The sequence below is a fragment of the Papilio polytes genome, unplaced genomic scaffold (genome assembly GCF_000836215.1).
Source record: "Papilio polytes unplaced genomic scaffold, Ppol_1.0 DF824225.1, whole genome shotgun sequence".
NCBI classification, from domain to species: Eukaryota; Metazoa; Arthropoda; class Insecta; order Lepidoptera; family Papilionidae; genus Papilio; species Papilio polytes.
In genome coordinates, this window is record NW_013524979.1 from 1,148,399 (window position 1) to 1,162,257 (window position 13,859).

Genomic DNA, 13,859 nt, shown 5'->3' on the forward strand with positions numbered 1-13,859 from the left:
AATATACGTTGTTTTGATAAACATTTTACGTTTTATCATACGTTCTTACGTTGGGTTAGAAAATTATTAGCAGAAACAAAACAAAACTTGCAAAATACAAAAGTCTTGGAGCCGAGGAATATAGAGGCATTATAGAAGGAATATTTTTTTGTATAAGAGGGCTAAATGTTTCTTAATTTTTGAACGATTAAAGTTACTGACACCGACTTTAAAGTAATAATAATTGCACAATATAGACATAATAGCCGCAATAAGGAAGGTTTACTATTTTCAAGGAATTATTTCGTTACTTTTTAGTGCACTGTTTTTTTGAGAATATTTTGTTTTTGAAGTCGGTTTTGTTTTTTTTGCGATTGTCGTTTGTTTCGCAGCCAATTCAACTGTTTAGTTGCACAACTAAAAATCGACTAGTAAGCGCACCTTCATGCTCATAGGAATCGCGCGACTAAACAGTTTTGCGAGTTTAATAGTGTGCGCGCCCTCTTGTGATGTACACTCACCCCACCATTTATCCGTTTTCCAGTAATTTTCCAGTCTGCGGACACTAATAACGAGAGAATGAAGTCTTTTAGTAAAAGTCCATTTGATTCTTTATTCTACGACATTGAAAGTGAATACTTAGAAGAATTTAAACTATCGATGAAATTAGATAAAGAAAAAATTGTTACTACATTGAATTTAATGTTAAATGTTTTAGTTTTATCGAATTTCACGTATTCATTTTACGTTTCCATAAATTGCGTTCAAACTTATTTGATTTGTTAAAACATGACCGTGTCTGATCCCGTCAATCCAATGTCAAAGGTGCTGTTCGTTTTATTTATGTATTTACTTAAATTATTTATTTAAAATTACTACAATAGTTTATCATATTAAAAAATAGTGTAACATACCTAATACCAGAATTAACTATGAAATAGACCTGTAGCCTTGAAGGAAGTTTAGAAGTAAAATAAAATAAATTCATTATTATTAATATTATAAAGAGGAAAGATTTGTATTTTTGTATGTATTGAAATAATAACAATTTCAAAATTACCGTTACCACATTAACCATGCTTTTAATGTTGGCAGCTTGTAATTTATGGCTGGTCCCTCCTTCACATAAAGGTTTTTTCAGTTTATTTATCCCTTAAGTAAAATAGCGTGAAAATATATAGCCTAAAGAGTGTCGTAATTGTAAGACTTTTTATAAAACAAAGGATTTTTCAAAAATACGCTGTGATAGCTGACGTCCTACGCCACAAAGTATTGTGTGTTTATGCTTTATTATAATAGTATAGATAAAGATTATAATAAGTATAGAGTATAGATTACTGGTCTAAATCGAAGTATTAGAAATAAATATCAATAAAGCCATAGTTCACAAATAGAGCTCCCGTACGTGACTCTCATGTCATTTAGAATATGACCAAGCAATAACCTAGAATTTCTCAATAACGTATTTTCTATACAAAAGACTGAACGTTGTACTTCAACGAGTTGTCGACAATGCGAATTAAATATTGGATTAGGTACGTCTTAGTACTCGATATTGTAGTCCCGATAATGAATTATGGATACCGATATCACTGAAATACCGATACCAAAAAATAGTAACTAAAGAAAAGATACCAAAGCTGAAGTAAAGAAAGGTCGCTTATTTTTTTTAATTAATTTCTTATATTTAGTTAATGATAATAAAGAATATTTATCCAATAAAATGTATGGAAGATGAGTAAATAATAAGCTGATTTCTATAATATTATTCCCCATGGATCTACTTAATAATTACCATAATCAAGGGAATAATTACGAGCATTTACGTCAATTGATACATACAATGTTTATTATAAGTAGTCGTTCAATTTTACGGTGATATATTCCATAACATTAAATTAATCATGTCATACTTCATACTAGTATCATATACTAGCTTTCGCTCACGACTTCGTCCGCGTGGAATAAAAAAAAACCATAAGTGAGTAGCCTATGTGCATTCCAGACTATCCTCTACATCTGTACTAAATTTCATCAAAATCCGTTCAGCTGTTTAGGCTACATACTCTAACAAACATCCATCCATCTAAACTTTCGCATTTATAATATTAGTATGATAGAGTTTATAGTCTTTTTTAGTATAGATGTAGGGGATAGTCTGAAAGAACACATAGGCTTGTCGCTTTTGTTTTATTAATTCAAAACAGAGTCACGGGCGAAAGCTTGTGTAACATAAGTAATAATTTTTATACTAGATGTAATTATGTTTTGTTACCATAACTGAATATATGTAACTAGCCGTATCTGCTTTCAAGCTTTCAAATTGCAAAATTCAAATACTCAAATTACAACAAAGAGCCTTGCTATAGGGTGAGAATCTAAGTAACCGTGGCATTCTTGATTCTTTGCTGTTATTGGCTTGTAGTTTAATTTTTTAATCACTCGCCCAGATTGCGTTAAAATTCATTAAATTTTCAAATCCACATTAATTTAGTGGCAATAATCATTTTAAATAATAAAATGTACAGATAATTAAAATTCATAGTAACGTTTAATATTTATACAATTGATATAAATTTAATGAACGTCTTACAAATATCATTTTGACCTACAAAATTGTTTATTTACGTTGATATTATCTGGCGAATTTCCAGACGTAATAACGATAAACAACGAAAACCTTCCACTACAGAAATACTAACGTACAAGAAAATTATTATAACAATCTATACTTTATACATTATTAATTAAATTGGAGTGTCTGTATCGGAAAAAAAAACTTTTCGTAAAATTCATATGTTCCGGTATGTTATTGTCTGCTTTTTAAAAATTCTGCCCTGACGAAGCCGCGGCGACAGCGAGTTTATATCACCCCCAGCTCAATATACGAGTATGTCCCTAACGAGGGAGAATGGATGCTGGAGCCCACCCTTAGTAAGGGTGAATAGAACATAGTCAACCACGCTGGCCCAATGCGGGTTTGTTGACTTCACACATATCTTTGAATTTCTACGTCGATATGTGCAGGCATCACAATGATTTCCTTCACTGTAAGAACGTCGGGTAAATTATCTAAATATGTAATTCGAGAATCAGATAATCAGATTGGGACAGCGGGATTCGAATCCAAGACCTGTAGATTACAAGACAAATGTTTAAAACCCTGAGCCACCGACGCTCTCAGAGTATCTGGAGTTTATATTTTCAGTAGAAATCGTATTTTCTTGGTTTTACACGATCTTCTTTATTTAGAAACTTGCTTTATATATTTTCATTTCTAATCGGATCAAATGGAAATACACATAAAATGCACAAAATCTATTTTAAAATGTATTTTCCTCTTTCAGTATTCACCTGAGCAAAATGATTAAAAGTTTTCTCGTAAAAGAGAATCATGCTTTCAATAAAATTAATTTATTTACAGTTTGAACGAAACCGACGGCGTTGCATATTCATTTAGTTTTGATGGTTTCACGCTTAACTTCTTTCGGCGACCGAAATTAAGAGTACATTTTTAATTTCCTGTTCGTTTTAACAGCAATATAATAGCAATGTTAAAAAACTATATAAAAAAATTACTGAAGAGAACATAGAAGGTGTTATCTATTAAAAGCGAGAAGGAAAGGTGCGGAAAGGTTGCTTAGAGATTAGTTGAAATGGTTAAATATTAGTAAATTAACAAAAAAAATCTGATCACCGTCACATTTAATGGAAAAACTGAGATAGCAAATGTTTCTAGAGCGTCGGTGGCTGAGTGGTTTAAGCACTTGACTTGTAATCGACAGGTCTTGGGTTCGAATGAAGGAAAACATCGAGATGCAACCTACACATATCGGCGAAGAAATTCAAAGATATGTGTGAAGTCGACCAACCCGCACTGGGCCAGCATGGTTAACTATAGGCTAATCACCCTAATTTAGGGTAGGCTCCGAGCCCCTCGGTGGGGACATATAGTGAGCTGGTGGTGATGATGATGATGAAATGTTTCAATACCAATGTTTCAACAGTGAAAACTCACTATTATAAAAGTTTATTAAGATGTCTGTTCATCATGATTTATCTCCTTATCCTACTCCAGTAGTAGCGCAACAGATTTTTGTCCTCCACATAACTCTATCATACGTCATCTCAGTCATCTTTTCCTTTTTGATTATGCAACCTTTCACGCAATCCATCCTAGAAAGAATAAATAATTAATGGTCTTTAGTTTTTTCATTATATTTAATAGTCGGATATTAAAAGCAATATTAGTTTCCATGAAATTCGTTTAAAAATGTATATGTTCTTTGTTACGTTAACTTTTTCTATCTTATTACTCGAAGGAATCCATTTGTTTTATAGTACGGAATACAACGAAAACAAATTTAGATTTGATCCTCTCGACTATTAAAGGAAAACTTGCGACAGCGAATACAGTAAAAACATCAAATAATAGAGAAACTTTATCTATTAAATATTGTCGACGAAGATTATTCTTTGCTAAGGAAAATTGAACAAATGTAACAAATCGTTTCTTTATAGAAAACTGTTTTTTTAAACCATCTAAATAAATCATTTCAAAATTAATAAAGGAGTATAAAAAGATTCTATAAAATTTAAGTTTAAGTCTAAATATCGAATAGTCAAAGACTTTTATTTCCTACCCATATCGATTAACAAGGCTGTCGTAAGACCTGTTATGATGTATGGATCTGAATGTTGGGCAGTGAAAGACGGATGAAAGGAGACTACATGTGGCAGAAATGAGAATGTTAAGATGGTTGTGTGGGGCAACACGAATGAATAAGGTACGAAATGAGTATATTAGAGGAAGTTTGGGAGTAGGCCCAGTGGTAGAGAAGGTAAGGAGTAAAAGGCTAGCATGGCATAGGCATGTTATGAGGAGGGATGAATCGAATGTTACAAGGAGAACGTTAGTTATGCGTGTGGAGGTACACCGGTAGAGGTAGATCTAGAAAGAGATGGGTGGATAGCGTGAAAGGTGACATGATCAAAACGAGAGTGATGACTGAGATAACGTATGATATAATTGTATGGAGGGCAAAACCTGTTGCGACGAACCTCCGGCAGGATGAGGATGATGATAATGATGATCGATGACGCTCAATATGCAATTATGTCAAAAACTTGTCATAGCAACATACAGACATGCTAAATTGAAACCCTTATTTTACTATATGATATTTGATACAAATGGACAGCAAATTTAATTCTTTGAAATATCATGGTGTACTATCCAGGAATCTAGCGGTGCTCTACCTAAACATCTACAGTTTAAGCTAATAGGACGACTAATATGAAGTTAAAGTAAGATAAGAGACAAATAATAGGATTACAGTTAAATGAAATCATGAAATATCTCACAAGTATGAATTTAATAAAGAACGTTTTGTAATTAAGTAATTAAAATTTGCTTGAGTCGTCAGAATTACTTTGCTTCCCCGCCGGCTGAGATTTACGACGTTACGTGCTACTTGAATTATTGCTTCTGTGATATTTTCTACAGACGTAGTTTCTTGTAAAATTAAAATGCGTGATAACTGAAGATTTACTAAATAAACTGACGATATGGGACCCATAATAATTAAATAAATGAAGATCTGCTTGGTCTTTAATCACATCGGAGATGAATAGGAATCGAGTAACAATAAACTCTTCGGAATTCATAAAACAATTTAGATAACTCAGTCGTTAAACAGCATACGTTGTAGAGATATCCAGTTCACGCATTGGACACTCTCACAAGAACAGTTTTCATCTATTATCTAATATGTTATAATAAAGCGTAAACATACACTTTTTTGTTGCCTAAGATGTAAGCAATTACAGCATATTTTTGAATGATTCTTTTTTTAATAAAAAGCCCTACACTTACATCACGCTTTAGGCTATATATTTTCACGACATTAAATTTAGAAGTAAATATTTTGGATAAAAACCCTAATGTAGGATAGAGACCTTAAGTTGCTGCCAACAACAAGGAAGCAATTTTGTCATGGTTTATCATCGTTTTATTTTGACATTTGCAATTGATAATTTGACACATGTAAACAATGAAATAAAATTTTCATAATTTTATGCGGGGGAAGTCGCACGGGAACAGCTAGTATAAGATAAGGTTAAAAAAATGTTCCATCCAAAGTGCTAATTTAAAAAAAATTTACATGCTTTTAGAAAGAGAATTCTGAACAAATGATGTTTAAATTGGGCTCAGGGTTTTCCGGACGTAAAGTGAGATTTTTCGCACAAAAGTCACGCGCCTACGGATCACGGGCCGTGCATTACGTTGGATACCATATGCTAATGAGTAGTCGTTTGAGACGGAACCTGCATTAATATTTATCACATGTCATTTACGATAAACGAAAAATTTCACATTAGACACGATTTAGTTTACAGTCACCTAAAATTTTCAGTTAATACTTTAACAATAAAACTTTTAGGTAATTCTTATTTTGAAAAAAGTTAACGGTCAGTCAAACGTGATCTACAAACGAATATAAAATATTATAAACAAACAAAAACAATCTTACTAATATGATATTTGCGAAAGTTTCGATAGATAGATGGATGTTTGTTAGAGTTTGTAGCCTAAACGACTGAACGGATCTGGATGAAATTTGGCATAGACGTAGATCATAGTCTGGAAGAACACATACGCTTCCTAATTTTCTTTTTTAAAACCACACGAACGTAGTTGCGGGCGAAAGCTAGTAATCTTATAAACTAGAATAACGATTTGCGTGACAGTCGATCTTTTACAAATCTTGTATGGCATTTGACGGTGTAGTTTACGGCCAGTAGGGGCGCTGCACAAATATAATACAAATATCGATAACGTTCGAAAATTTTCTCACGTATTTGTAATAGACCCTCACTAAAGTTTGTCGAAATGTTCGATCGTCTTTTGTTGTGTCCTTCTGTACCCTAAATTCCTAAACCGACAAGTTTGTTGTATATGTTTCTTTAATAGAAATGTGGTTAGTTCGTGACTAGCTTTAGCCCGTGACTCCGTCCGCGTGGTTTCCAAAAAATAACGGTAAGTAGCCTATGTGTTTCTCCAGAATATCCTCTACATCTAAGTCAATTTTTAACGAGATTCATTCATCAGTTAAGGCTACAAACTCTTACAAACTTACTCATTTTTAATATTACTAAGATTTACATTGACGTATTGTTTTGATATTTGTATGAGATTTTTGCAACTAGAATCACGTACGTACTCACATCGTGTCGTATGCTAATGAGGAGTCGTTTGAGACAGATCCTGTATTAATATTTATGTCCTACACCAACCCTCGCATCTAATGCTCCTTATATCTTTTTAATTCTGTTTGAAATTATATCATGACATTTCAATTTAACATTCTATTCAAATCCAATTCTTTTTAAGTAACATTTACATGTAATTGTGATGACAGATTTCTTAGAAAATACAGGTTTTTGTGTTTCGAATGTCAATAAACGATTATTGCGGTAATTTGGTTTTGATTATCTTACTCTTATTAATATTGTAAATGCGAAAGTATAGATGGATGGATGTTTGTTACAGTTTGTAGCTTAAAAGGCTGAACGGATTTCGATCGAATTTGGTATAGATGTAGAGGATAGTCTGGACGAACATCAACTCACTTTTGTTGTAATTTCACGCAAGCAGAGTCGCGGACGAAAACTAGTATTCATTATACATTTGGAACTGTAATATATCTACAATTGGCAAGACTCTATAAATGTTTGTTACATCTAATTAAGTAATGTCGAAATCGAAAATATACCCAAAAATGTTTGTCCAATTAGAAGAAATACGCAGACAAGGACAAGGAATATAAAAACAAAAACAAGGCAGTACTTTATCTCATTACTTTTGTAAAACGGTACATCTGAATGGCATTTTTAACTTACCGCTTTTCTTTGTCTCGGAAAAAAGTTTATAATGAAATTCCTTTTAAGAAAAAATAAACCATTTAAATCTTCAAATGGACGACACGACAGTATCTAAAACTCATTAAAACTGTAAACAGAAGGTCGGCGAAAGCACTGGAAATATCGATGTAAAGCCATTAAAGTTTTATCTGATGCAAAACTCCTTGCTTTGATTTCTTCATCTTGTGTAAAACGAGAGCGTCGTTGGCTCTTTGGTTAAGCACTTGACTTGTAATGTACAAGCCCTGGTTCGAATTCCGCCGTACCAATGTGATTTTCGATGTTCGAATTTGTATATGTACATAATCTACCCGACGTTCCTACGGTGAACGAAAACATCAGGCAACCTACCCATATTGGTGAATAATTCAAAGATATGTGTGAAGTCAACCAATCCGCAGTTGGCCAGCGTGGTTGACTATGGTCTAGTCACCCCTAACTGGGGGTAGGTTCCGAGCCCCTCAGTAGGGACGTATAGTGTGCTGTTGATACAACAATTAGTGTAGAAGACTCTTTACTTAAACTTTTGTAATATTATGTTGCGCCACGATTAATAACTTTTGAGTGTAAAAACGAACCAATACTAATTATTTTTGTCTTGAGTAAGTATCTAATTATAGCTGGTGCTCGCGTGAACGTGAAATTAATAATAGTTAAAAAATGTACCATAAGTTACTCAACGAAAACGTAGATTTTTAATTGTGATAGAAATTTCGAAATCGGCCCAGTAGTTTTTGAGTTCATTCATTACATACAAAAATACAAATCTTTCTCTATATCTGTACTAGCTATCGCCCGCGACTACGTCCGCGTGAAATTAAAAACAAAAGTGAGTAATAAATGTTCTTCCAAACTATCCTCTACGTCTATGTCAAATTTCATCGAAATCCGTTCAGCCGTTTAGGCTACAAACTCAAACACACATCCATCCATCCATCTAAACTTTCGCATTTATAATTGTAGTAAGAATAATATTAGTAAGATAGATTGGAGAAAAAAAATAGTGCAGTTGAGATATGTAAGTTGTCAATACTGACACTTTCTAGTCATAGTGTCTTTATAAAGTGTCCATATTACCAATCGTTCGGTTACATAAGTGTTTATTTTTCAAACGGATTCACGAACGAATTTATCGTTCAAAGTGCGTTCATTTGACCGTGAAAGGATCGATCCATTTGTGATCGTTCCGCAGCCTCATAGCCCCTACACCTGCGGCAAGTGAAGCGAACATCAAGACGAATATTTACGAGTTAAAATAATATTTTGATATTAGCTTTTAATATGTGAGTATGATACATAGTTTGTATGAATGTTTTCAACAGTGGTAGTGCCCGCTTTAACATCTTAGCACTGCAGGGCCGGCACGCCCGGTGTAATACCACGACCACACAGAAGACAGGCGTGAAATGGAAGCAATTCCGTGTTTCGTCTCATGAGTATGGTGCCGGAGACCTAATTTAAGTCCCTTTCTCTTTGCCACCATTTTCTTAAAGGAGATGATGGCAAAGGGAAGTGGATTTGGCGGTGGAGGAGATGCCTAGGAAGTGGAAATATCTTCTTTATGTGCATCTCCTCCTCCGTCAGATAAGGGTAGGCATTTAGGCGGATTTAGGTGGCCGCTAGCTCGTTTGCCACCTTATGTTATAAAAAAACCGGTATTAACCCAACTTATGTTTCAAAATACGTAAATTTGAATCCTCATCATCATCATCACCAACTCACTATACGTCCCCACCGAGGGGCTCGGAGCCTACCCTAATAAGGGGTGACTAGGCCATAGTCAACCACGCTGGCCCACTGCGGGTTGGTTGACTTCACACATATTTTTTGAATTTCTTCGCCGATATATGCAGGTTGCACGATGTTTTCCTTCACCGTAAGAACGTCGGGTCAATATTTGGAATATAAATTGGAATATTTAAATATAAATTGTTTCTCTTTTTTTTATTACTACGATTTATATTTTGTACAAAATCTGTGATATATATAAATTAAATATGCCAAGAAATCTATTGAATTTAATAAATTTGTCGAATAAAATGAGGGACCGTCTGCTAAATTAAATTCTCAGACAATCGGAACTTTTTAATAAAGGTGTTGGGCGAGTCGACTCAAATTTACTTTTATTAAACGTAAAGGCGTAAATCGATGATTTTTTTCAGGAAAGGGACATTTAAATTACATTTATGTCAAATAATAATGTTTTCATCTAAATCAGTATTAACATTATAAACTAGCTGTTGGCGTGCAGCTTCATCCGCTTGAAATTATAAATTTATTGTTTACATATGTCAAATTCTCAATTACAAAGGTCAAAATACTAATTACCTTACTATGGCAACCTTGCTTTCTTGATGTTGGCAGCAACTTATGATCTCTTTACGACATTAGGCTTTTTAACCTAAATATTTACCCTTAAGTTTAATGGCGTGAAAATACATAGCCCAAAGCATGACGTAAGTAAAGGGCTTTTTATTAAAACGAGAATTATTCAAAAATATGCTGTAATTGCTAAGATCTTAGGCAACAAAGAAGTGTGTGTTTACGCTTTATTATAATAGTATAGATAAAGTATAGCTATTACATGTTTTGTCTGCTTCGTCATAGAGTATAAGGTATTTATAAACATGTTCCTATTTAAGTGTCTTGACCGTGAAAACGCAAGTTACATGAACGCGAGAACTAATGAGGTCAAAAAACAAAGAGAATAATCCCTACATACAAAGGTGTACACATAAAAAAAGGTCAAACGACCGTGTTACCCTAATTGGGAGATAAAAACACTCTTATTCTTGCCTCTTTCATTAAAAATTTAGATGAACAATGACAATTATTGTTATATCACGACTTGTTTTAAAATATTTTAATGTACAAATAAGATTATTTAAAAATATAAGTAAATAGTCAATATAATATAAGTAAAAGTACAGTAATTTTTTCAATTATTTCATTTAAACCATTTCCTTTATAACACACTTGCTTTTACTCCTCTTTGTCCGTATTGTACGCGGCCTGCATTGAATTCCCAAACTTCGACAAAACTTCCGGACACGCTCTGAAGTTATTTAGGTTATTTCACTAAAATGTCTTACCTCTCAGAAATAATTTAAATTGTTTTCTCGGATTTTCTTGTCTAAAAATTAACGAGATAATAGTTTAAAATTCGGAGATTTTGAACGCGTTTGACCGTATACTTTTGATGAACATCTTTTCAACAAACAAACTTAACTTTTTAAACAAACTAAGGCCTTTTAAAAAAACGTTACTATTGTTTTATTTAATTAATGGGTTCGAATCCCGCCATGTACCTATATGATTTTTGATTTTTCTAATTTCATATGTGCATTTACCCGACGATCTTATGGTGAAGGAAAACATCGTGATGAAACCTGCATATATCGGCTAGGAAATTCAAAGATATATGTGAAGTCAACCAACCCGTATTGAGCCGGCGTAGTTGACTATGGCCTAGTCACCTTACTTAGAGTAGGCTCCGAGCCCCTTAGTGGGGACGTATAGTGAGCTGACAATGATGATTCAAAATTAAAACATTTACCATTATAAGGATGAATATAACGTAAATTTAATCCACTGTTGAACAGTAAGTTAAACGACGTTGAAATTCTAGTAGACAAAGTGAAGATCTGTTAAGTTATAGCGGACATCAACTTAGCTAGCTCTAAGTGACAAGGCTTTTAGCATACTACGTGAGAAAACTTCCTTTGCTTGCTAGTATATAATTACAATGTACTTTAAACTATGGATTACAAATTTAAACTAAATATCAAACAAAAGCAGTTTTAAATAATATTACGATAAAAGTAATTAATACATTGAATTAATGATAACATATTATTCGCTTTAATTTTCATAATTGAATATTATCTTTATTAAATTAATGAAATTAGGTTAGCAATTTAAAGTCCTTATGGTAAAATAATAATAGTAATTACGTTAGTTCGCGATGTACAAAGATAGATGGCGTTGTACCACTTATCTAATCACACTATCAGAATGATTGCTGTGCAAGTTGTATTTTTCTACAACTACCTTTGTCACAAAAACTTTATTTCATTATTTATTTATTATTTATATTTGTGAAATATTTGTGTAATTATCAATTACAAATGTCAATGAAGGCGTTTGATATTGGATAACAATTAACGTTACCATGGAAACCTAGCTTCCTTGTCAGCTTGTAGTTTCCCTTTCCCGCATGACGGTTTTTTCTAAACTATTTACTTCCTAAGTTTATTAGCATGAAAATCTATAGCCTTGGCGTGTCGTAAGTATAAAGCTTTTTATAAAAAGAAGAATTATTCCAAAACATGCTGTAATTCTGACATGAATTAGTGTGTGTTTACGCTTTATTATAAAAGTAAGGATTTTAAATTTTAAGTTTGAATTAAAAATATGCATCCAAAGTACTTTATCTGGAGTATTATGAAAGTCTATTTTACTAAAAACGACATAGTTTTACAAATGAAATATATTTGGTACTAAGAAGCTTTTCCCTGTCCGGTCATAAATTTGTTTACCGAATACGAGTGCAGGAGACATTTGTCATTTTAAGAACTAGTTTTGGCTCGCATTAAACTATTCGTCGCGCAAAATGTAACTTTTCCATTTTTAATTTAATTTCATATTTATATATGTAATGCATCGCAAAACCAGATTCAAGTAACCTATATGTACAATGAGGGTTTTTGTCAATTTATTTACCACTTAAGTTTAATAGCGTGAAAATATATAAACTAAAGCGTGTCGTAAGTGTAGGGCTTTTTATTGAAGAAAATATACTGTGATTGCTGACATCTTATGCCACCAAGTAGTACACACTACTTTAAGCTTTACGTTTACGCTTTATTAATTTAGTATAGATAGATATGTAATAAGATTTTGCGAAACAATCGACAATCGCACAACAGTTATGCGATAATTTAGTCAAAGGTGTACGCACATTCTAAGTTGTATAAGTCAAAGAATTCACATTCTTGTCTAGAAAGTGGTAGAGCCCGCTTTAACATCTTCGCACGAATGGGCTGGCTCGCCCGGTGTTATACCACGACCACACAGAAGACAGGCGTGAAGTAAAAGCAATTCTGCGTTTCGTCTGATGAGTGTGGTGCCGGAGGCCTAAATTTACTTTCCACCTTTTTCTTCAGAGGAAAGGATGGGAAAGAAAAGTGGATTTAACAGTGGAGGAGACCCATGAGAAGGGGAAATGTCCTCTTTATGTGCGTCTCTTCCTCCGTCAATTAAGGGTAAGCAACGCATGTGCAATTGCGGATGTTTATGGGTAGCGTTCACTTTCCATTTCTTTGTGTTCAGGTGGCCGCTTGCTTTTTTGCCACCATATATTATAAAAAAAAAGAAAGATAATTGTAAAAAAATAACACATTATGCCGCACGTAAACTGCTAAATGAAATAGATGCAAATTGTAATGCCTTTGCTTAAGAATTTTACCTCGCTGTTTGAAGTATTCTATTTTGTAGAACGCTCAGCATCAAAGCTATTAAATACAGACTCATTCGTAACGTTTTCTGAAGTGGCTCGTTAGCATTTACCTCGATTTAACTTCGACATAGTTCCTATGACGTTAAATAAAAGCTACCTAGTTACCTTACATATCATAGCTAAACCGCATTAAAATGTTTATTTGGTGCACAAACAAAAGAGGCGCGCAAATACGTGAATATAACATTAATATACTTTTTTATTATTTTTTAATTGTAACTTTCATTTTATCGTTTTTATTTCATTTTAATCTAACAGTTATTTTAATTCTAGTAATTTTTAGCAATTCTAGATTATCAGTCAAATAGTAAATTTAAGAAACAAAGGCAAAAAACTGTGATCTTATTGTAATAGTAATCGTAAGCTAGTATTAAGGAATTTGTAACGTTATATGAAAAAAAAAAATTAAACAAAGAAATGGAAGTTCCACCAGCACCCA